This window comes from Pteropus vampyrus, unplaced genomic scaffold (genome assembly GCF_000151845.1).
Source record: "Pteropus vampyrus isolate Shadow unplaced genomic scaffold, Pvam_2.0 Scaffold16, whole genome shotgun sequence".
NCBI classification, from domain to species: Eukaryota; Metazoa; Chordata; class Mammalia; order Chiroptera; family Pteropodidae; genus Pteropus; species Pteropus vampyrus.
The window spans coordinates 5,282,091-5,306,436 of record NW_011888797.1 but is presented as its reverse complement, the minus strand read 5'-3'; positions in this window follow the sequence as shown (position 1 = coordinate 5,306,436).

The following is a 24,346-nucleotide window of genomic DNA, read 5'->3' as shown; positions in this document are numbered from 1 at the left end:
AGTCAGATCTTCCTTTCTTTCTCCGAACCCTCCAGTGACTTCTGATAGTCCCACCTAGGCTTGCAAGGCTTTCATGACCATGTGCCCAGCCAACTCTCTAACTTCATTTCCTGCCTCTACAACGGACTCTTCCATCCCAGCCCTACGGCCTCCTTTCTTGTTACTTAACTACACCAATTTCACTCACTCACCAAGGTCTTTTCACTGTCGCTTCCTTCTGCCTGGAGAACTCGATCCCAAATATCCATATGGCTCTCTCCCTCACTTCCTTCAGGCCCCTTTTTATTGATCGCCCCATTTCAAGTCCTTCCATGGCCGCTCTACTTAACACAGGACCATTGTCTCCCTGTGTCCTTACCCTGTTTATTTTTCTTTTTAGCATTTCTCCTTGTCTGACATATTGTATATTATTTGCTTACTGCCGGTCTCCCTTATTAGAAAGTAGACTCAGCCAGAGCAGGAACTTTGCCTAGATTTCTTTGCTACCCTATGTCTGGGGCTTAGAACAATGCCTGGCACCCAGCAACAGCTTAATAAATAATGAATGAATGAATCCTGTGAAGATGCCCATGAAGCACTTCAATGAAACTCTAAACCCCTAATTTTTCTATTTTATAGATCAGGACCTGACTGCCCCCCCCACCCAAAGAAAAGTAACTTGCCCAAGGTCACCCAGCAGTCAATGGCAAGGCAAGGTCCAGATTCTGGTTCTCTCATTTCCCAGTCCTGGCCTCTCTCCATACATGTCCCAACAATAGTGGAAGGCATGGATGTCAGCTTCTGCCTGTTGGCTGACATTATGAAGGTCATGCTTCAAAAATTTACCCCAAAACTGAAGGCAGAGAGGCTAGCCAGGAGGCTGAGGTTGTGGTACCACCAGGAGGGACATGTTGAGAACCTGTCTCCCTATTGATTGCGGGAGTCAAGAGGAAGGGCAAACTTTGTGAAAAAAAAAAAAAAGCTTGTTGAATAATAGAATGTGGTGCTTAAAGAAATGAAAAAACTCAAAGTGATTTCGAGGAGAGGGTCTCATGCTTTATTTATCTGCATATCCTCCATAAGAGTATTTAGTATATGCTGGGCATACCACAAATATTTGTTGTCGATCACAGTAATGAGGAAAATCCAAAGGATCACAATTCATAGCTGTTCCAATGAGTCAGACTCACTCTCTGGGTGTAATGGGCAAGAAAACAAACTTGGGGTCTGATAAACCTGGGTCAGGTCTCACCATCCTTACTTAGTGGCCGGATGACTCTTGGGCAGAAAGCTATTGTCTCCTCAACATTACAAAAGTGGCAAAAATATGAGAGAGCGAGACAGAGAGAGAAAGTGGTAAGAGGGAGGGACTAAATATAGTTGTGTTTATATTGTGCTGTCTTAGCTCAATGGTTAGCCCATGGGAAGCCCTCAATAAATGACCACCTTTACTTATTGTCTCAATGGCTTCTGTCTTCTTTTGAAATCATGTCCCCTCATTTCTGGAATTGCAATGTTGAGTTCTCCGCTCCTCTTATCTCCCTCTTCTCAAGAGGATCTAGAGAAGAGAGTGAGGGCTCCTGTTATTAAACTTGGGATTGGCCCCCACCTCTGAACCTGGGATTGATTTAGTCTCAATCTGCTTAGCTGGCTGCTTTGTTATGAGGGCCTAGGTACCCTTATAGATGCATAAATCATGTCAGCTCTGCGAAATAGTCATGAGAGTAACTCAGGAGCCCAGATGTGAATTACAGACCATGAGTGGGGCTGCAAGTCCACTGCAAGTCCCCTTCCTCTCCAGCGAAACCCTCAAGTGATGAAACCCTCAAGGGATCGTATAAGCTCTTGTCTTGTGATCTCAATAGCTCAGCACAATAACTTTTAGGGTCACTGATTCGGGGAATAGAGTCATGAAGGGGCTGCTATTAGTGCTTCCGAGTGGTGACAACTTGCCCCCATTTCCATACATTCCTCTAACACTTTGTTAATATCTCACCTTTGATAATGCCATTGATTCTGGAGAAATAACAATTAGAGCCTCATCTCTGGGCTCAGAAGAGGTGGGAGAGCCTTGAGAACAAGAGAAAACCCGTGTTTCTATCCTGTGCTCGCTCACAGGAGCAGCCCACATTTGCCCTTCACAGAATCGTGTGCTGTCCCCATCTGAGGCCTGCCAGCTTCGGAGGTTAAGTCTCCAAGACTAAAGGAAAGCGGGGGCTGGGAGAATTCTGGAGGGAGTCCAGGACTGCCTGGGCAAGCCAACCCAAATAATTCAGGCAAGCAAAAATGTGCTTGGGCCTGAACTGGCTGTCTAGACGATCACGATTGTACACAGGTATGACCTTGCACTTCATTTGGCCTGTGCCTGTCAATGAGTGTCTCGGTTTGGGTTCCCCCAGAAATGCATTGAGAATGAAGGATTTCGGTGTAAATAATCTACTTAGGAAATGAACCTAGAGTATCGTAGTAGGAAATGGGTGTGCGCAGTGAGATAGAGAATGGAAAGAAGCTCATAAAGGATGTCTTATTCAGCCCGTGACCACTGTGGGCGATCGTGACTCAACCCTTCTGGGTGACTACTGTGTTCACTATAGAAATGCCCCAGAATCACACCCCAACAAGAGCGCAAAGAGGCTGGGGTGTTTATCAATCATCAGCTCTCCTAGGTCATGAGTTGAAGGCACGTTCAGCCCTCCAGGAATATAGAACTAGCCTCATCCTCTCAGGCTGAGAGTCACAGGACTGCTCAGTAAATAGCCTTCAGCTCATGGAGGAGAATGTCTAGGGCATGTGGACAGGGCATTGCCAATATCTGGGCCAGCGAGTCAAAACACAAAGCTCCCTTAGTCTAAAGAGTCGATCGCTCAGATTCTACCCCATTCCTCCCAGAGACTGTTGAATCATGGTCATCAAGATATAGAAGTTGAGAACTTGGCAGATGGTTTCTCCATCTGCCAGGAATGCTTTCTAAATGATCGATTGAGTGCTTACGATGTGCCAGGCACTTAAATCCTCTCATTTCAGTTTATAACAACACTAGGAGGTGAGAACTGTTAATATTATCACTCACGTTACGTAGATGAAGTAACTGACACACAGAGTCTGGGAACTTGCCCAAGGTCACATAATCAATGAGGAATGAAGCCAAGATCTGAACCCAGTCCATCTGACTCAGGAGCTCAGACCTCACTCTCTGTGCCTTCCTGCTAATGTCCTCACGCAGCCTGTGTCAGGGCTCCGTCAGGCCCCGGGCGGCTTGCTCTGCTCTCGGAACTGTTAACAAACCTGTTGGTCCTTAGGCTGAAAAGTTGTTTCCCTATTTGCATCCTGCTCCTTTGAGGCTGGAAGAAAGATCAAAGGAAATTGGCATTTGCAGAGCTGCTGCTGGGCGCTTCCCCATACCTGCTCATCTGCCATGCTCAGAGTGGCCTTGCAAGGGTGGAGTCAGGATCTTCGCATGATACAGGTAAAGAATCCAAGTGAGGTTCAGAACAACGAAGTCACTTGCCCACACCCCAGCACTAGAGAGGCAATGGGCTGAGACGGATGGCATGTCGGCTGCCTGTCAAAATTCAGGCCAGGCCTCCCTCTTCCTGATTAGGGCAAAGGAGCTGTTCCCTGCTTGGGATCTACACCCATGTTCTACCAAAGCACTTAGGACATCTCATTGCACAGCACTGGTTTACAACTATGAGTCCTCTGATGACCTTTGAAACACCAATTTAAATAATTATGTGTTGAACTAATGTATCAAAGCGATAAATGAGAAAATGAATGAACAGGGCCTGGGTTCAATTCTTGACACTGTCATTTTTCTCTTGAGGCTTTGTACTCTGAATGGCCTGGATTTACCTTCCCTGGAATAGGCCTTACCGCCCAGGCAGTCCAGACCCCAGGCGGGGTCTTGCCTGGCAGGAGGCCCCACTGGACTCTCCCAAGCCTCCTCATTCCTGCTGCCCTGTTAGTTGCTTCTCCCTCACCCTCCTACCACTTTTAAAGCTTATTTTGCCTTTTGTCCCATTCTTCAAGATCTAGAAAAGTGACCAAAGCTTCTCTGACCAATCTATTCCGACCCAAAGAAAAGTAACTTGCCCAAGGTCACATAATCAATGAGGAATGAAGCCAAGATCTGAACCCAGTCCATCTGACTCAGGAGCTCAGACCTCACTCTCTGTGCCTTCCTGTTAATGTCCTCACGCAGCCTGTGTCAGGGCTCCGTCAGGCCCCGGGCGGCTTGCTCTGCTCTCGGAACTGTTTGTTAACAAACCTGTTGGTCCTTAGGCTGAAAAATTGTTTCCCTATTTGCATCCTGCTCCTTTGAGGCTGGAAGAAAGATGAAAGGAAATTGGCATTTGCAGAGCTGCTGCTGGGCGCTTCCCCATACCTGCTCATCTGCCATGCTCAGAGTGGCCTTGCGAGGGTGGGGTCAGGATCTTCCCATGATACAGGTAAAGAATCCAAGTGAGGTTCAGAACAACGAAGTCACTTGCCCACACCCCAGCACTAGAGAGGCAATGGGCTGAGACGGATGGCAGAGTCAGCTGCCTGTCAAAATTCAGGCCAGGCCTCCCTCTTCCTGATTAGGGCAAAGGAGCTGTTCCCTGCTTGGGATCTACACCCATGTTCTACCAAAGCACTTAGGACATCTCATTGCACAGCACTGGTTTACAACTATGAGTCCTCTGATGACCTTTGAAACACCAATTTAAATAATTATGTGTTGAACTAATGTATCAAAGCGATAAATGAGAAAATGAATGAACAGGGCCTGGGTTCAATTCTTGACACTGTCATTTTTCTCTTGAGGCTTTGTACTCTGAGTGGCCTGGATTTACCTTCCCTGGAATAGGCCTCACCGCCCAGGCAGTCCAGACCCCAGGCGGGGTCTTGCCTGGCAGGAGGCCCCACTGGACTCTCCCAAGCCTCCTCATTCCTGCTGCCCTGTTAGTTGCTTCTCCCTCATCCTCCTACCACTTTTAAAGCTTATTTTGCCTTTTGTCCCATTCTTCAAGATCTAGAAAAGTGACCAAAGCTTCTCTGACCAATCTATTCCTTCCAAAGTGCTAACGGCCACTGAGAGCTTAATGTACACCCTTTGCATAGAAATTTATATTTTGAAAAGAAACGGTTCAACACCATTGTTAGCTCAGCAGGATAACAAATATAATGATATTTACTTCATTGCTACTATATGCCAGATACTATTTTAAGTGATTTACAAAATTAAGCCTCACACTAATTATATAAGGTAAGCTGTTAGAATAGACTCTCAAATTTCCATTAAACATCTTCCCACTGGCCTGTCATTGATCTTTGAAATCTTACAATCTGGTGGTTCTTCAATCAATGAATTGCTGCCACATACTCTGGCACATAGTAGGTGTGTGGGTTCCTCAGAAGTGGACTCTGACACAGATATTCAAGTGGAGGTAGTTCATTTGGGAGAGAGGTGCAGGAAACATTGGTGGGGGATGGGGAGGTGTACATGGAAGGGAAGACCACCTATAAAGGGTGTGTTATCAGACCAGCTAAAACTGTGGGTCATTGGGGCTCAATCCCATGGGGGACCAATGGGAAATGGTGTAGAAACTGTCCCTTACTGTTAACCCACCCAAAGAGTAGAGGGGCTGAGGTGTTTATAAGTAAACTCTCATTAGTCATTGGTCGGGAGCTGCTCCCAGGTAGCACTAATTCCTTACCACTTCATCAATGAGTGTAAATAGCTTTGGAGGAATCCCTCAGGTAAAGAGTGACAGGGACTGGCAGAGGAAGTTGGGCGAAGTGCATCAAAGTGATAAGTCATGAAGTATATGAACAGACACCAACAACATCTGCTACAGTGTTTAATAAATACCATTGTTGAATGAATGAATGAATGAATGAGATGAAGCGAGATGAGATGAGATGAGATGAGATGATGGTAGTGATAGGAGGCAAAGATACCCTGATTTTTGTTGGTTTGGTATAACTCTTGGGCTTTGCTGTCATCTTAGTGATTTTCCACCCTTCAGGATACTCTACCACAGAACACCCTGGGTGTCTGATTTTGTCAGTAGTGAGAGGAAGATGCTTTACAAAAGTCCTGGGAACACGGACAGAGCTCTGGTTTTGAATCGTTCGACCCCACGTGACATTTGCTATCATACTTCTGAAGCTTTCATTGCAGAATGCCAAGGCCACTGCAGTAGCTATCGGGAAAGCAAAAAGGCCCAGAGAGCAGATGTCATCAGTTTTTCACTTTTTCACTAGTGAATCCAACCATAATTCCAACCTTGGTAACACAAGGACAGTGGAAACTATGTGCAGCACATGTTTGGATTAAATTCTCTGTTGATTTCTCTTGATTTATAGGTTAAAACTCAGCCAGTACAAGTCTTTCCCCTACCCTACCAATTTCTGTCTTGACCTAAGTGTTCAATATTTTGTCAAACTACAATTTTTGTTATTTTTAGCCTTATAAAAATGATTAAAATTTCAAAAAGCCCTGCACAAGATTGGAAGGTAGTTTTCCTGTTTTTGTTCCAAGAATTATTCACATTTCTGAATTAACACAGCTCCAGGTCCAGAGAATCATATGATCTCACTGCTCTTAAACACAGATTTCTCATATTAATTTTTTCATATGTCAAATCAGAAAATAGAGCTTCAAATCCATAAGCAACTTTTGTGGGTATGGCTCTGGGGTTAACGACAAGAAACAACTGTGATATAATCTTCTCTGGAAAAACTTAGCTTCCATGAGAGAGATTCCATCTTTCTTCAGCCTTCTATTCCTTTTCGTTCTCTTCCTGTTTCTTTTCTTCCTCCTTCTCTTCCTCTACTTTCTTTTTCTTTCTTTGGTTTCCAGGTGGGACTTCCTTTCTGTGTGTGTGTGTGTGTGTGTGTGTGTGTGTGTGTGTGTGTGTGTGTGTGTGTGTGTGGAGAGCCTAATACACCTCATGTCTCAGAAGAGTGCAAGAAGACATCTGAAGCTTTGAGAAAAACAAGCAAGTTTTTGGTGCTCTTGACATGAGATCGTCCACCATTCCCTGTTACTCTGCATCCTTGATGGAATCCTGACTGATATGACCTACAATCTTGGAGGAGTTACAAAAGATATTTCCATAAAAACAGTCATCTCCCAAGGAGATGAAGTGAGGTGCTGACGTGAGCAGTGGAAGACAGTAGGTGTTAGATATGAAAGTACAAAAAAGAATGACGTTCGACTGGAGCTAAAAAAAGAGCTAAAAATAGACTGAATCCCTCGACTCCTCCATTTAAAAAGTAATAGTTCTTATTTTCACAAAGATTTCCATTGTTGTTTCTATCCCACATTCTCACTCGCCTTTTTTTTTTTTTTTTTTTTTGGTATATTAAAATACGCCGATCATGCCCAGCATGTTAGACAGAGACATAATTATGGAGGGATTCGGAGCTGTGGACTCAGAAACCAGGCATGCTAGAATCGTACCCACTGGAAACACATAAATGGAGGTGAACTTGGGGCCACCTGAATCTGAGGACTTTCTCTGTCCATGTTCATCACAGCCCTTTTTGCACTTGAAGATGGCACTCGGATTCTAACTTGGTCTAAGATCATAGTCAATTTTCAAGCGATTCAGGAGCTGTGACATTCTCCTTCATTTCTGGGTGCCTTTTAATTCTCTAGCAAAGTGTTATCAACCTTTTTGTGGCATAGTCTACCTAGGTTCCACACGATAGAAATAAAGAGCCAACTTTTTTTTTTTTAGCAAAAAACTATATAGGTTTCCAGACATTCCATTACCATATCGTATCGATCATTTATTTTAAGTGTTCAGGATGTAAATGTTGTAATAGCGACATTGGGAATACATTCTACTGCTCTGGCTTTTAACATAAGGAAATAGAAAGAGAAATTCTGCGTAGATCTGGAAATAGTCTTGGGCACATGGCATATAAATTTACTGCTGAGAACTTAAATCAACCTTGTAATTCGTGTCTTACTTGTAGACAGACATGGAGATCAAGGGGCCATTAATTATGAGTAATTTTTCTGAAATAGAAACCTGTATCATACTGTATCCAACTAATTGTTTCAACCCCCTGGTGTTACACATTCCACTTTTGAGAATCCTGGTTCATGGAAGGGCTCTTATCCCCTCAGGAGGGCTTCGAGGCAGGTGGGCTCGAGGACAGACAGAAGCAGACACATCCCAAGCACCAGAAAGTATATTTATGATTTCACAGGGGGCGAATTCATCCCTTGGGATTCTTTGATTGCAGGCAACAGAAACAAGCTTTGTCCAGACCTTCTTGGAGCAAGGAATAGCAAACAGTTCTAAGAATCTAAGGTAGAGCTGGAGAAACGGAGTGGGGCATCTACAGAGCAAATGGAGTGGGGCATCTACAGAGGGGCAAGCTCTTCAGAGAGCCACTGTCTGCTTGACTGAACTGCGGCCAGTGCCAGTCTTCAGTCACTCTGCTCCAGACTCAGATCCAGGGAGAAGGGGTAAACAGCTGTGCTTAAGTTTCAGGCATCCCTGGCCAGAGGCGAGTGGTTGTCAGACCCTTAAGATTACGCATTTGAGAGAGGAATGGTTTCCGAATGAAAAATCAGGATGTTCTTACCAAGTAGTAATTTCTTGGTGTCATGAAAAGATGAGCCTTATGGTACCTGCCACTGACGCAAGCGATAGGATGGCTCGAGGACAAACCTCTGCCATCGGCGTTATTCTTCCTACTCCTTTTCCTCTACTCAGTTTCCCTGGCTTTGGGGGTATACCCAGACCAAGAAGGTATTTCTATTTCCAAAAGCCCGGCCATTTAATGTCTGACATGTGCCACATGAAGAAAGTTATGAAAGGGAAGCCAAATGACCTATGAGACCAAATGTCCCAGACACCTCTCTACATCTAGATCTCAGTTACAAGAAGTCTGTAAAGGTTCATTATCTAGGCAGAGAAATCAGGAGTTTCCTAAGACAGTTGAGTTTTTTTTTTTTGCTGCCCAACAATGGCTCAATTCTCAATCTCAAATCGCTTCCCTCTAGTCAAATGCATCTTTTGGCCCCAATCCGGGCTCCCACTGATATAGTTCCTGATATCTGGATTAGCCTCACAGCCAAGGCAATGAGTCAGTTTTCTGAGTCTCTTCAAATCCTCAGAGATTTCCCTCCAGAAGCTTCCAACAATTCCCTGAGGACGAATGAATATGTCTGAACATCTAGTTAAGTGTACGCTGTGGGAGCATTTGTACATAGATTCATTTATCTGCCTTTGTCCTGTCTCCTGTTTTAGATCAAAAGAATCCAGAGAAGAAGGTCACATCTGGTTTGTTCTTCCGTCTCTCTCCACGGCATCTCACAGTTGCACGCTCAACCAATGCCAGTAACAAACTCACATAAATAACGTGGTGAAAAGGCAACACATTAGGACTGGGTTCTAGTCCTAGTTTTACAGTTTGCTAGCTGAGTGACCACGGGCAAGCTATTCAACCTCACCGAGCCTCTGTCCTCTCATCTTTGCCAAGGTGGCCAGGATCCATTCCAGATTTATGTTGAGGGCTGTTGCATGCTCAAATGAGAGAGCCTATATGAAAGTGGCCTATCTAATCTCAGCTGTGGACATGCCACGTGGTTATTAGGTTGCCCCAACATGACAGAGACAATCCGAATGAAAACCAGATTGTTCAGCCAGCCCCGCTGATGCTGGCACTCCAGTTCTCTGGGGACAGAGTCTTGTGTTTACACCTTCTGGGGAACATTTAAGCTAGGAGGCCACAAAGCAGAGGCCCTGTCATTTTATTTTGAGCACAGCAACAGGCACATTAAAAACAAGGCCTGCTGAACGCCGGCGGCAATGAAATACTTCATCAGAGGACATTAAGGAGTCAGGCTCTTCCTTCTTCAGCAATATTTCTCTAACATCTCTTTTTCCATCTGTCCCCACCGCGAAGACCCTTGTTCACACCCGGCCCATTTCCTGCCTGGATCCCAGCCACCTTCTACTGCCTGACTTTCTATCTCTTGCCTCCTGGCCCCACTTCAGTGCCAGAAAGTCCAGGATGTCCCTTCTCAATTCAACTTGGAGTAGCTTCCTGGTTTCTACCCCACCTGCCTTTTCTGTTTAGAGGAATGGAGATCTTTCAAATTGCCTTTCAGATCTCTCCAGCATTTCCTGTCATTCTCTCTTCCTCGGTTTTGGATTTTGTTTGCTTTGCTTCCTAAAATTGCCTGCTAAGGCCCAAAGCTCAAAGTGACTTCTTTACCTCCTCTTTTGTTCTTTTCTTTCTTTGTGTGTGTGTTTAACATAAATCAATTTCTCTGTCTCTGGAAACTAAAAGCAATATATATATATATATATCCAAAACCCCAGCACTGCAAGATGAGTCTGAAATCTTGGCAGAAAGTCCTAGGAGATTAACATGAAAAAGAACTCCTATCTTGCAAACATTGGTTGGGGTGCCCCATCATTCAGTAATCACCCCCAGTGCTGAGTGTTCTGTTCTCTTGGTCAAAAACTATGCAGGAGTTGTGCTCCCAGCTTTTCTCTTCCTAAACCTGGACCAAAATTCCTTTCTTTCTGACCATCTGGTCTCCTCATTTAACTTGGCCAAGCACAGCTTGACAACTCTCCCCCACTGCGATGGCACAAAAGGAAGAAAGGGAGACCTGAAATCAGCCTGATACAGTCTCAGACTTCAATTCCATGCTACTTAAGGTGAAATAAACCATCAAAGTGATATATTAGGGAACTATGTGCAGGAAAGCCATGTTCATTCAAAACTAAAAGCAGGGAAGAAACAGATTTAGAATAAATAGTTCTGGTGCTTTGGGAAGAAATGACTGGAAATTCTGTCCTGCTGTGCTTTACTTCAAAATAATAATGGCCAACAGCATTTGCGTTCTTCTTCACAGCCAGTGGAGGGCTTTTATAGGTAGGAGGACATCAAAGAATTACATAATACTAATTTATATTTGACTCTATCTTCAAAGCTCTTTTAGATTGGACACCTCGATTCATCCTCTTCTAATTTTTGAAGGTGGATAAAGTGGGATTGATTCATTCCATCATTTACCTACTCAACTGACGTTTATTGGATCCTTATAGTATGGCCGGCACTATTCTAGATCCTGGAGTTATAAAGCATTGACTAAAACAGATGAAGTCACTGAGCTCCTGTTCTAATAGGAGAAAAAGACAATAAGCAAATGTGGACAAATATAGAATATATCAGATGGGGTAAGGTGGAGATAAAAGCAGGAAATAAAAAATAAAGCAAAGTAAGGGGACTAGAGAGTTACAGGGGAGGATTATACTGTTTCTATCTGGTAGTCTCTGATGGAGTGATACCTGAGCAGAGACCTAAGGAACTGAGGGGTGAAATGAGCAGAAGCTGGGTTGGAGGGGGCGGGGGTGAGGTTTCCAAGGGCTCAGAGGAAACAACAGTTCGGCAGGAATGTGCTTGGCTTGTTAGAAAACTAGCAAAGAGGTGGGGGTGGCTAAAGCAGAGTGAGCAAGGCAAAGAGAGGTAGGAAATGAGGTCAGAGAGATACGAGACTCAGGACATGTAAGGTCCTATCGGACACTGCAAAGGCTTGGCTGAGTGAGTGGGAAGCTTTTCCACAATTTTAAGCAGAGTAACATGATCCAATTTGTATTTCGAAAGGGTTACACGGGCAGGAACTGTGTAGTCCCCCAGTACCCATTCCGTCTTTCTTGCATAATAATGGAAAACCCAAATCTTCAGCTGGACACATAGAATCCCAGAATAAATCCTCCAGCTTCTCCTGTAGGTAGAGCCACATGACTAGGTCTGGCCAGTGGGTGATAAGCGAAAATGCAGTGTAATGCTTCAAAAGGTCATACCTAAAGGATAGGCAGCTTGTCCTTTTTTACCTTCTTTTTTACTCTGTCCTTCATCCTCTGCCTGGAATGTAGATGTGATGTGATGATTGGAGCTTAAATTGCTACGTGAGGACCAGGGTCACCTCTCTGTATGGAACAGTGGTGAATTGGAAGAAGCTTAAGTCTCCAAAAGACTTGGTAGAGCAGACCCACGCCTGCCCATACAGCTGCCTCCAGATGTTTATTTTGTGTCTCTGTGTCTGGCAGCACAGCCTAGTCATACTTGGTACAATCTTTCTGACCATTGTGCGGAGAATAAACTATGAAGGGGACAAAGGAAAACACAAGGATAATCTCTGTCTCATGAATGAGAACACTCAGGCTTGAAGTTAGGTGAAGAACGTTAGCATTGTGGTTAAAAGCCTTGGCTTTCACAGTCAGCAAACCTGTCTATGTAAATCCTGCCTCCGACACTTGCTAGCCTATAACTTTGAGCAAGTTCCTTAGCCTCTCCAGGCCTTGGTTTTCTCATCTGTAGTATGGGGGTAATAACAATACCTACCTCAGACTATTATTGTGATTATTAAATAAAATAAATTATGTGAAAAGACCTGACAGGGTCTGGCACAGAGTTAGACACCTCACCTGTTAGTTTCCTGTCCCGCCTTCTCTCCTCTCTACCTTTACGCACCTCTTGTCTATGCCCAGGAAAGAGCAATCTTTTCAAGATTAGTGCATATCCCACACAATTAAGAGGAAATACGTTTGTAAGTAAGGGAGAAAGAGAAGGGGGGAGGGGTAGAAAAGAAGCCTTAGCACATGAATGCATAGGATGGACTTTCACGTTCTCAGAGGCTCAGAAGAATGTGACCAGTGGCTCTGGACACGCTGAAAGGTACAAGGAAAGAAGGCCAGCAATTCATCCTTCAGCCTACGGCCTGTGGTGTTTTCTGTCCTCCAAGCTATTCCTTGTCGGACCCCTTCTTTACTCTACCCTTCTTTTTCCTTCTCCAAAATAAAAATAGGAATAGTGAAAAGTTTGGTCAATCATCTGTTTCTCAGGCTGTTTTTCTTCGAAGTGCCTGTACTTTTCGGTGGCATGGCAGGATGTTTTGAGACTGTGGAGGGCAGTGTGTGTGTGTGTGTGTGTGTGCGCGCGCGCGTGCGTGCGCACGTGCACGCGCTAAATCTGAGTCCTGGGCTTGGCAATGCAAAGCAGCACATACATGTTTCCTTTTTGGTAGCAGATTCTTTTCCTAATTATGTTTTGCTCGGGCTAATATTAAAATGAATTGGCTTCCTCTGACAACAGTAAGTGTAATAATAACAGGAAATGGCCCAGAATCATACAGTAATAAAAATAGAGCTGGAGGAGAAGCAACAAGACTCTTGAAAACATTTTTGCTGCCGCTCTTTTTCCTCCCGTCCCTTCCCATCCCATCCCACCTGTCTATCCATCCATTCATTATTCAGAAAACAATGAGTCGATTCATAAAACTATGTTTATAATTGGCGAAACTAATGGGGAGCCTGAAAAGTTCAGCTTTTCTTCTTATATCAGAAATTTGTAAAATATCAAATACCAAAAATTAGAGAAAAGGTACACATATCAGTTCCTCTATAAAACTGACTGTATTATGCCTAATATAACACTTTTGTAAGAAAGGTTGAGTCAAAATAATTCACTTCCATTAATTATATTCCACATTGAAGGCTCTGATAAGTCCTTTTTTAAGCAACCTGGCTAAATCTGTCTAAGCCAGTGAGGCTCGATGTATGTGACCATGGAATTTATTATTTTTTCAATGACTAATTATAAATTTTGGAGTTAGGATTACAGAATACAAACCTTTCAAGGTGTTAGTTCTCAAGGGAATGCTCTACTAATGTTCTGAATGCTGCCTCCTAGGCACTTAGCCTTAATATAATACCCCTTAATTCTGTTAGCTGGTTACTTAGGCCTTCCTAAAGAAGTTATTTTCTTAGCAATAGTATATTCTGTTCATCAATATACTTAATTCAACCAGAAATTCAGAAGGTAAAATGCCTTTGCCTTTGCAGGCTGATAACCATCACCTTGACCTTACCTGGCCAAGGATACATTCAGGAGGAGGAAAAGGGGAGACCTATGTTCCAAAGCCCATTCTTTCCTTCCTTCCCTGCACCAAGGAAGTCCTTGGTCTTATTTCTACCACAGGATGGAACCTCAGGGCAGTTCACTTTATACCATTCACAGCCCCTTTTTGTTAAAGAGATGAGAACCAGTGACAATCTCTTTACTTTCCTACATCTGGGAAATGGAGAATCCTTTGTAAATGCACCAAAGATTCACAGGGTGAATGGATGAGTAAAGAGTCTAACCTGTGTGTGTATTAAATGAGGTGACTGGAGACAAGGCTTAGGTCAGAATTCAGGGAAAGCAGGTCTGAGCATGCTCAGTTGGCCCAGGTTTAGCCAGGAAACTTAGTACACAGCAATCAACAATCAATGAGCTTGTTCGATGAATGACAATGGCCAAATGGGATCACACACAATACCAAAGCCCAGCTAAGTCCAAAAGGGGAAGGCCTGTGGACACAAAGGGTCTTTATCAGGTGAGACATCTGTTCTCATCTCTGCTGCCAATTAGGTCATCATTAGACTCAGCCAACGCTTATTGATCGCAGAATTGCCATTGAGAGGAGACATTAACACCTTTACCCCGTCAACCAGGGGCTGTTCTGCTAGTCTGAGAACATCTGCAAAAACACCTCCCTCTGGCTTTTCCACCTAAGGGGTCTCCTCTGTGTCTGGAATGACACACAGCCTCCGTGGCTGAATACCCCAGCCCTGTGGGGTCAGTGAGAGCTTCAGGGCAAAGAGAATGAGCTCCATGGAAAGTTTTATGCCAAAATATGCATTTTTCTTTCTGAAATAATGCACGCATGTAGTAGAAAATCTAGAATACTACAGATAATCAGAGGGAAGGGACTCAAGAAAATCCAGCATGTTTTAATCCTAACACATTTCCTCCTATCCTTTTCTTCTCTGCTTTTTTTTTTTTTTTAAATTTCTATAGAGTTGAAATCATGCTGTTCCCAGTTTAAAGGTTTGCGTCATTCCACTCCGGCCACACTGGCCCCTGGAGATTTTCCAGACACTCCAGTCAGGCTTGTACCTCATGGCTTTTTGCACGTGCTGCTCTTCATGAGATGTTTTTCGTCCAGATACTTCAATGATTAGCTCCTTCTCCTTCTTCGGTTCACTGTGCAAATATCACCTCCGTCAAGAGGACTTTCTGACCACATCAGTTGAAATAATTGTTTCCTTTTGTCATTCTTCTGTGCCCTTGCTCTGCTTTATTTGCCTCAAGTGCACTACACTACCTGATGGCACATTATGCAGTTATTTGTTTATCATGGGTGTTCCCCGCTACGATTTAAGCTCTAAGAAGGCAGATGTTTTGTTTCATTCACCACTGAATCCCCACAACCTGGAACAGTGTCTGGCCCATTATAGGTTCTTTATAAATATATATTAAATTAGTGAATAAATATTTTTTGTAACTTGCATTCCTTTCCCTTCAGCAATATTGTACAGAGCCTTCGGGGTCACTAAATATTCTTCAGCAAGCCAATTTTTAAGACTCCATCACATTCCACATTATGGCTCACTTATAATGTGCTTAACCAATGCCCTGTGGTTGACCATTTAGGTTAAGTGTTCCCCTCATTCTTCCCCCCGCCATTTTTAAACATATGTAATTCATTAAAAGTACTTAAATGATTTATCTTTAATGGGAAAAACATTACCCTGAAAACTTATTTGGAAGCTTGAACTAGGGGAAACTCATTAGTAAGCCCTTGATGAGAAGGTAGAGAAGGTGAAGACACCTGCCTTATCCGCAGTGTGAGACACATCAGTGACATGACAGCACCACACACGTTGTTTTACATAGTAATTAAGGCTTACGGAAAAGAAGAAAGAACTTAGAGTATGTAGGTATTGTGAGCTAAATTGTGTCATGTTGAAGCCCTAACCCCCAGGACCTCAGAATGTGACTGTATTTGGAGACGGGGTCTTTAAAAAGGTGACTAAAGTAAAAAGAGGTCATTATTATAAGCCCTACTCCATTCTGACTGGTGTCCTTAAAAGAAGCAGAAATTTGGACATGAAAAGAGACACCAGGGGTGAACACAGAGGGAAGACCAGGTGAGGACACAGTGAGAAGGCAGCCGGCCATCTCTAGCCAAGGAGAGAGGCCTCAGAAGAGACTAAACCTGCCGATACCTTGATCTTGAACTTCTAGCCTCTAGAACTGTGAGGAAATAAAATAAGTTTCTGTTGGTTAAGCCACTCTGGTTGTGGTATTTTGTTATGGCAACCCCAGAAAATCAACACAATAGGAAATTGCAAGCGTGATAAAATGCCCCTGAAAAGGCATTTGAAGCTTCCTAAATAAATTTTTTACTGCATATCGAAGGTCAAAATTTTCAATGTAAACATTTCTGAAATCAAAATAGAAGTCATATGAACCAGTAGTCACACATTGACTTTAATGGAAATTTTTCTTGAGTGCTTCATCTTAAAAAAAATTAAACAATAAAAATTAATGTTTAGGTCTCAAAGTAATCAATGTGAATGTCAAAAGACTGGTAGTTTCTGTGCCCCTGAAAGGCATATTTTATTTATCCTGCTCTATATCCACCAATTTAGTCCTTAATTAATTAATTTGACTAATATTTAGTAAGCATGTAGTGTGGGCCAGTTCCTGAGGATACAACAGTGAGTAAGACAAATGCCTCCTTGCTGTCGTGGACTTAAATCTGTTGAGGGAAAGAGTTAAAATAATAGAAAATTACAACATGATACCTGCTACTGGTAGAGGGGGCTTCATCTCCTAAGTCAGAAGAAGCGATTTTTTTTCTATAAAGGGCCAGAAAGTAAATCATTTCACCTTTGTGGGTCATGTGGCCTCTATCTCAGTACTCAACTCTACCATTGTAGGACAAAGCAGCCATGATATTGCTCGAAAAATGAACATAGCTGTGTTCCAATAAAACTTTATTTACAAAACAGGCTGCAGGCCAGATTTGGTTCAGGGAGTATAGTTGGCTGATGCCTACCTGCATCTTGTACTGGATGATTGCTTAACTACTTTTTCAGGCCAACACAGACCACCTTTGTATAAATGTCCCATCGAGTGAGGTGAGTCGGTAAAGTATGGATAAATCCTTGGGCTTTGTGGCATATGCAAGAGAACAAATGATTCTGCAAGATCGATCTGAGACTCCTAAACACACAGAACAGCAAATCACATATCCCAGATGGTTCTGCTGAAAATACAAGTCTGGTCACCTGAGCTTATGGCATAGTCCCTTCCTTCCCCCAACTCTTCAGAACACGGGGCACCACCCTTTCATACAATTCAAGCCAGCAATGCCTGGCAGTTGTACCTCATGTTTTGGGCTGGGCTGGAACCTCTGAGTATAACTGTCCTCCATCAGAGCTTATTCATGCTTCCTATCCAAGTTTCCAGAGCCTTCACTCTCAAAACAGCACTTCTCAGAAACCATGGTTTGTGGCTGAAACTGCATGTACCACACCCTGAGGTAAAACTTCCAGGCCACATTAAAACATGGTGTGCATAATTTCCAGAAGTTTCTAGGGAGAGTTGATCCACCTGTGTGTAGACGTGGCATAAGGCCTTCATTCTTTTAATTACAGACTCTCTGATACCCTCACATTTCAGTATAAAAAAGAACCAAGATCAGAATTACTGGAAGCTGGGTCATAATTATGAGTGAACTTGTGAACATCAGTCGACATAAAAAAAGTTACCACACTAGAAGCAAGGACAAGGTGCAAAATATAGAGGACAATGGCTCTTTATGACTGAGTTCATTCATTCATGTGTTCAACAAATATTTATTCATTGTTTGCTATGAGCCGGGCACTGTTCTAGGTGCTGGAGGAGACAAAAATCACTGCCCAACTGGAGACTGCAGTCTATACCCAGTGCATCTTTTTAGTAAAGGAGACATTTGAGCTGGGAGGGGCCTTTATATTGTACGACTCCAGGGGCCACCATTCATATCACAATCTCATGTCAGTGGTGCTCTCTGGAGTTGTGAAATGTATAGTCTTTGGAGTCTTACAGGGTGCCTGTGACTTGAGTCTTGAAGAACGAGGATTCTACTAAGTATAGAAGCTGAAGGAGGACAGTCCATGCAGAGGGCAATAGTATGTACAAAGGTATCAACAATCGTTTATTTAGTGCCTACTGTTTACCTGACTCAAGGTCTCGGGGCTACTAGGAGGTAATTCATGGAATTCACAGTCCAATAGGAAAGACATGTTGAATAATTACAAAAATGATTAGCATTTCAAAAGTAAAGTGCCAGGTCTCAGGAGTGCTTAGAACTGGGATAACATGGCTAGTTTGGGTAGTTTAGAGAGTTTTGTGGTGGGGGAGGGTGGAAGAAAGGAGATAAAAGCATGAGAGAGGGGAAAGAATTTGGATTATTTAAGAAATCAATGTCCACAGCAAAAACAAATCAGGAGCATCTTAAAGGAAAGTGGGCAGCTCAAAAAAATTTAATACACCATCTTATTGTTAATCTTGGACAGTAGGTCTCCATGGGAAGGGTTAGAGGGACAGGTTACCTCAGTGTGCATTATGTGAATAGATGGCCTTATTTCTCTAAATCAGGGGTCTCCAACTTTTTTGGTACCAGGGACTGATGCTCCTATGAAAATCTAATGCCTGATGATCTGAGGTGGAGCTGAGGAGGTGATGCTAGCGCTGAGGATGCCAATACAGATGAAGCTTCTCTCGCTTGCCCACCACTCCCCTCCTACTTTGCGGCCTGGTTCTTAACAAGCCATGGCCTGGTCTGTGGCCCAGGGTTTGGGGTCCCTTGCTCTAAATGACGGTGAGGTCACTTATGAGAATTACTGAATATTAATGGAACAGATTTTGGAAGAGCAGTGGTCCCTGATACCTCCCCCTCACCCGCCCAAACAGACAAACATAAATCATTCCTGAGAGTCTGTCTTCTTCTTTTGGAACATTAAGGCAGAAGAATTCTGCAAACGACCTCTGCAAGGAGGGGAAGAGTGGTCCATTGATAAACTTGGGAGCTGGAAAGGGAATGCAATGTGCTAATGCACAAATTATGGACTGGGGCTGATTTTTGAGGTCAGACTTCCCTGAAGATGTCTGACATATGATCCAGAAGCCATTAGAATAGACCACATTATAGTCATCTGCTCAAATTAACCTCAAAGTACAGCATCCATCAAGAAGTTTGGGGAAGATGTCCTATCGTCAACACAAACACAGCAACAGTGGCTTGGGCTCAGAGGAAAAGTCTAAACAACTTAGAGGAGTTCTCAAACCCTAGCACACACCAGAATCACCAAGAGGGCTTGCAGAAACACAAGTTGCTAGACCCCACCCACAGAGTTCTTGAATCAGGAAGTCAGGGCGATGGCAGAGAATTTGCTTTTCTTACAAGTTCCCAGGTGGAGCTGATAATACTGGACCATGTTTTCACAACCATTCTTCCTACATATATTGTGGAGCTTCTCAAGATCTGGCCCCAAGTCTCTTGTTCATACTTCTTTGCCACAGTTGGGTTACCATAATGCACTTGACCATCTCAGAAAACAGATTTTTTTTACCTGCTCAGAACATAAATGAGGTCTCCTCTATCGGTCATTCAGTTTGTTCTCTCCACCCTTAAGTCCTCATATCTGTCTCATGAAATCTTCAAAGACCAGATTAAATACTGCTTTCTCTGTCAAGCTTTCCCTGATCACTAAACTTCAGAAATAAACTTTTAAATTCATCTAGTATTCTGTGCACTGATCTCTGTGGTAGATTATGGTTGCCCTTGTCATTCAGTCATTCATTCAATAAACATGGATGAGATACCAGTTGGGTGCTTGTGCCTGGGCCCAGCTGGGAACTGAGGCTGTAATGGGGAAAGATGTGAGCTCTATACCTTCCAGGAGTTTATTAATATTGGGAGAAAGACAAGTTAACAAGGTAACTACAATACAGAGTGATCAGTACGAAGGTTAGGTATGAAAGTACTTTGGGAAGAACCAGTGGTGACTGGTTCAGGAAAGACTTTCCAGAAGAAATGATTCCTTTCTGATATGTGATGGATGGATGAGATTTAATGACAAAAGGTGCAGAAAAAAAAGGAGGGAAAGGGAAAGGGTGATTCAGGTCAGAGTTGAGAGAGGAGGTATGGCTGAAGGGCCACCTGTGAGGAGAAGACAGATGAGAGGTGAAGCTGGGGAAGAGCCGGAGATGGTTCGTGAAGATCCTTAAATACCACGGGTAGCAGTTTTGATCCAATTAGGAGATAGAAGCCATATGATAGGTTAAACAGAGGAAAATTTAAAGTCAGAAATTGATAACTGATATGACATGTGAAACCATTTTAAATGAACTATCTCTTTCTACAAATAACTACCTTTTGATTTTAATTTTCTGTGGAATGTACTACACATACAGCAACAATAAAAACACCACCACCACCACCACACCTAGCGTTGAGTTTAGAGCGTACTTCCCACTTAAAGCCATATTCCAGATCCAGGACTGGGCAAAGAATGACTGGAAGTTCCTCAAGCCAAGCCTCAGGGAAATTCATCCAACATTCCTAATTGCAATGAAACCCCAAATCTAAAAAAGGCAATTTGTGCAGTGTCCATTATGGTTTTATTATGGAAGTTTCTGTACAGCTGTGGTTAGGGTCCTCCCAGTGTTCATAAAGTGATGAGTCACAGAAAATGAGTGAGCATGCATTATTCCAGAAGACTGACCATAAAATATATTTATATGTGATACTTAAGACTCTTCATAGTAAGCATATATTAAAGTTAGACATATATATATTTGTATATAGAAGGTTTTGTGGAATAGTGAATAATTTCTCATTGTGTTGTTCTAAAGGCTTAAAAGAAAACTGAAATTGACTCTATTCTACACTCTTTATAATACTTGTTTTGGTTATAATAAAAATCTAGTGATAAAAAAATGGGATCAGAGACTTTAGCCAAATAGTTCGGTTCCCTTACTGGCTAAGAAGGAAAGGAGAAAGTTGAAAGCGGGGTGAATAAGTCATAAAATGCCTACGGTCAGAAAGATTAAAATTTTTGTAGAACCTTTGAACGTTTGAAAGATGACTTCTCACATCTTTTCGTACTTTTGATCCGCCTCCAACCCCCTGATGGCTCCCCTTGTTCTCCTTATCCCGCACTTGCTCCCTAAATGCAGCCTATCCTAGGGTTCCAGCTTCAGTCTTATTCAACACCCTCCCTTCTGCATGCTGTCAAACACCTCCATGGCTTCAACTACCAAATGTGAATTCCCCGCTTTTGAAGACCAGCTCCATATTTTCAGCTACCTATTTATATAACCGAGTTATTCTGCCCAACCCTTTACTTCCTCTCAGTTAAAGAATAATACATCCGCATCTTTTGCCATGTATTATGCAGGACGTTCCCCTAGAGTGGATAGAGTACATTTCCCTCCCACTTTGATATCAGGTTTTGTCATGTGACTTGTTTCGGCCAATGGAATGTTAGTGGTAAATAAAACAAGGAGAAATTTTAAATGAGCTTACATGACTTGGGTTAGCCTCTTGTGCTCTTCCTGTTACTAGGAGAGGAGCATACCTTATGTGGTTGCTGGTCTCAGCATGAGATACCTTGGAACAGACTTGTTACCTGCAGCCTGGGGTCAGGTGAGGATGGAGGGAAAGATTACGCAAGTGCATGAGAAAACTTTTGGAGGTGATGGATATGTTCATTATTTTGATTGTGGTGATTGTTTCACAGATAAATTCATATGTCAAAACTTATCAAATTTTAAATATTTGCAGTTTATTGTGTGTCAGTTATACTCCAGTGACTGTTAAAATGTCTGTTTTTAAATGAGCAGTTATTACATAAAATTTCAAAATTAATAATAAGATTTTGTCATATAAATGAGGAATTAATTTGCAGTTGTTCTTCATTGAGATAAGTTCCACATACAGTTGGTTTCTTTTTATTATTTTACTTATAAAATTATAATATTCTAAATAAACTGACTTATTGTACCTATCGTATTTGAGAGTTACCCATGATACATTTTTGAGTAATAAAAAGCAAGAGTAAAGTGTATAGTAAAATGTCATCCTTTTGTTAATAACAAGAATGAGTAGGAAGAGATCATATGTGTGTTTATTCATATATTATTTTACATATTTGAGCATAGAGGAAGGCAGTTGGGGCTGGTGGCAAGCATTTAGTAGTAGTTTTGGCTATCTAGCTGATAATGATTTCTTATCCAAAAGCTGAAAATTGCCTTTTTCAACTTGAGAGATATTTATTAGTCAGTGAATTCCTAAAGCACCCATTTTGTTGCCTTCTGCTCTTGAAAGTACTTCTTCATGGTATGTTGGAGCATTTGGATGTGGTTTTAAAATATGACCAATAATATATCATCAGTAGTTATCTTCAACAAGTGGAGAAAATCATCAAGTACTGGGAAAGAATCAGATTCCCGGAGATGGAAGAGTTTGTACCAGTTGGGTTTTCTTAAGTAATCCTAATGTTTTATCTAATCTTCACCATTAAAAGTCATGGCATTTTGGAACCAATATACAGTACATATCATTGAGATAGTCCACTTAAGAAAGCCACTTGAAATGATATTTTAAAAAGGGCATTCTAGTGTTATGAAAAAATGTTAGTTTTTATTCTCATCCTTCATTTGAAAAAAATTGCAAGAGCTCATTGCCCCTCAAGAGCTAGCACACTCTAGTGCCAAAAAGCAGAATGTTATACTCACTGCTCAGTTGATAACAAAGAACAAGAAAGACTCATTTAGACTCATTGCATTCATTAGATGTGGTTTGCTTGGACTTGGAATTGTCACCATTTGTTTCAACCCTGACTCAAGAGCAGATAGCATAGCATCAGGGCCACCTTGCTGAACAACTTTGGAGGGTAATAGTGCCATTATCCTCTTCTAGCAGAAGGTCAATACTATTTTTTGGAGTTGTATCTGCCAGTTCTCTTTGAATCAAGCAGTATATGAACTGGCACTGGGTACGGGCTCTTTTAATTGCTAAGTAATGTCATCACTACTGATTCTAGCCACTTTTGCAGACTGCACATGAATCACAAAATAACTGTTAACTGCATGGAAAGTGTCTTCTCTTATGGCAGGGACTTAAGCAATTAAATGGAGCAAGATGTTGTCTTGCGCTTTCCCCTCATATGTGTCGTGCATAAAGGCTAAGAACTATTCATACTCTGCGTATCAATAGAGTCATCCAATGATAAATAGCAACTTCTCTCTGTTGTGCACCACCACAAATAAGAAATCCAGAAGTGTCATTGGATGGGGAAACCTTGCCAAAGCTTCATCTTGATTTCTTCCAGGGCATATTTTTTATTAACTTAAGCCCAGTCTTAATAATGGTCTTGGCCACAGGGTGACTATGTTGTTTTGCTTCAAAGAATATGAATTTGGATGATTCTTCAAGAGCTTTGGTCTCTGCACTGCCTTAACTAATTCACCAATTTTGTATTGGAAAACATTTTTTGTCCTTGTTCTGGAGAAACTCCAAGTGCTTAACAATTATCCTAGTGAGCTTTGTTTAAAAATTAAGTGAAAATGTTAGCTGTGTGTTTCTACTCTATAAAATTTCAAAACGGATAATACCCTGGGTACTAGAGAGTAATATAATCTATCTTTCAGATATTCATTCATTCATTCATTCACTTTGAAAGTCAATATTCTTTCAGTATAATTTGCTTGTAGTAAAATGTACCTTCAGATATTTATTTTGATTCTTCCTGTGCATACATTTGGGGGAGAGGCTGTCAAAAACATGGCACGCTAGCACACGTAGCCTCTTGTCTCAGCATGTACATATTCACACTTATACTTGAGTCCCATTCCTTGTTTATAACATTATTTTGAACTATAGTAACTACACATCTATTTTCATTACTAACATTATGCTCAAATCACTTATGAGACACAGATCTACTTATGGGAATTGTAAATGTAAAGCCACAAAATAAGGATGGAAAACAAGAATTCAACAAATATAAAAAGTAAGGCACAAATGAGGTGAAAACACTAGTCAAGTTGAGTGAACATTAGCGAAAATAACCTTTAAAAACATAAAGGAATCTCTATGAAAACCATAATTATTTTTACATTTAAAATTTGTGAAAAAAATATGAATAAACTTAGGTCATTTTTTTCCTTGGAAACTATCAAGTCATTTCTAACTGCCAGCAAGACAGCACTTCAAAAAATATAGCTGTGAAGTATCTAATATCATGCTAAATAATTGAATGAATGAATGAATGAATGAATGAACTGAATTGAATGATTTGGAAATCTAAGTTGCCAGGTTAATTCGTGCCATAGTCCCAATGTATAAACATAATCTTTCTCTATCAAAAGCTAAGAAAAGGCCATTCCAAACTGACAGAAGGGCCAACACATACCAGTAGAGAACTCTTAGCAAAAATGTAAATATGGGACATGAGAAACT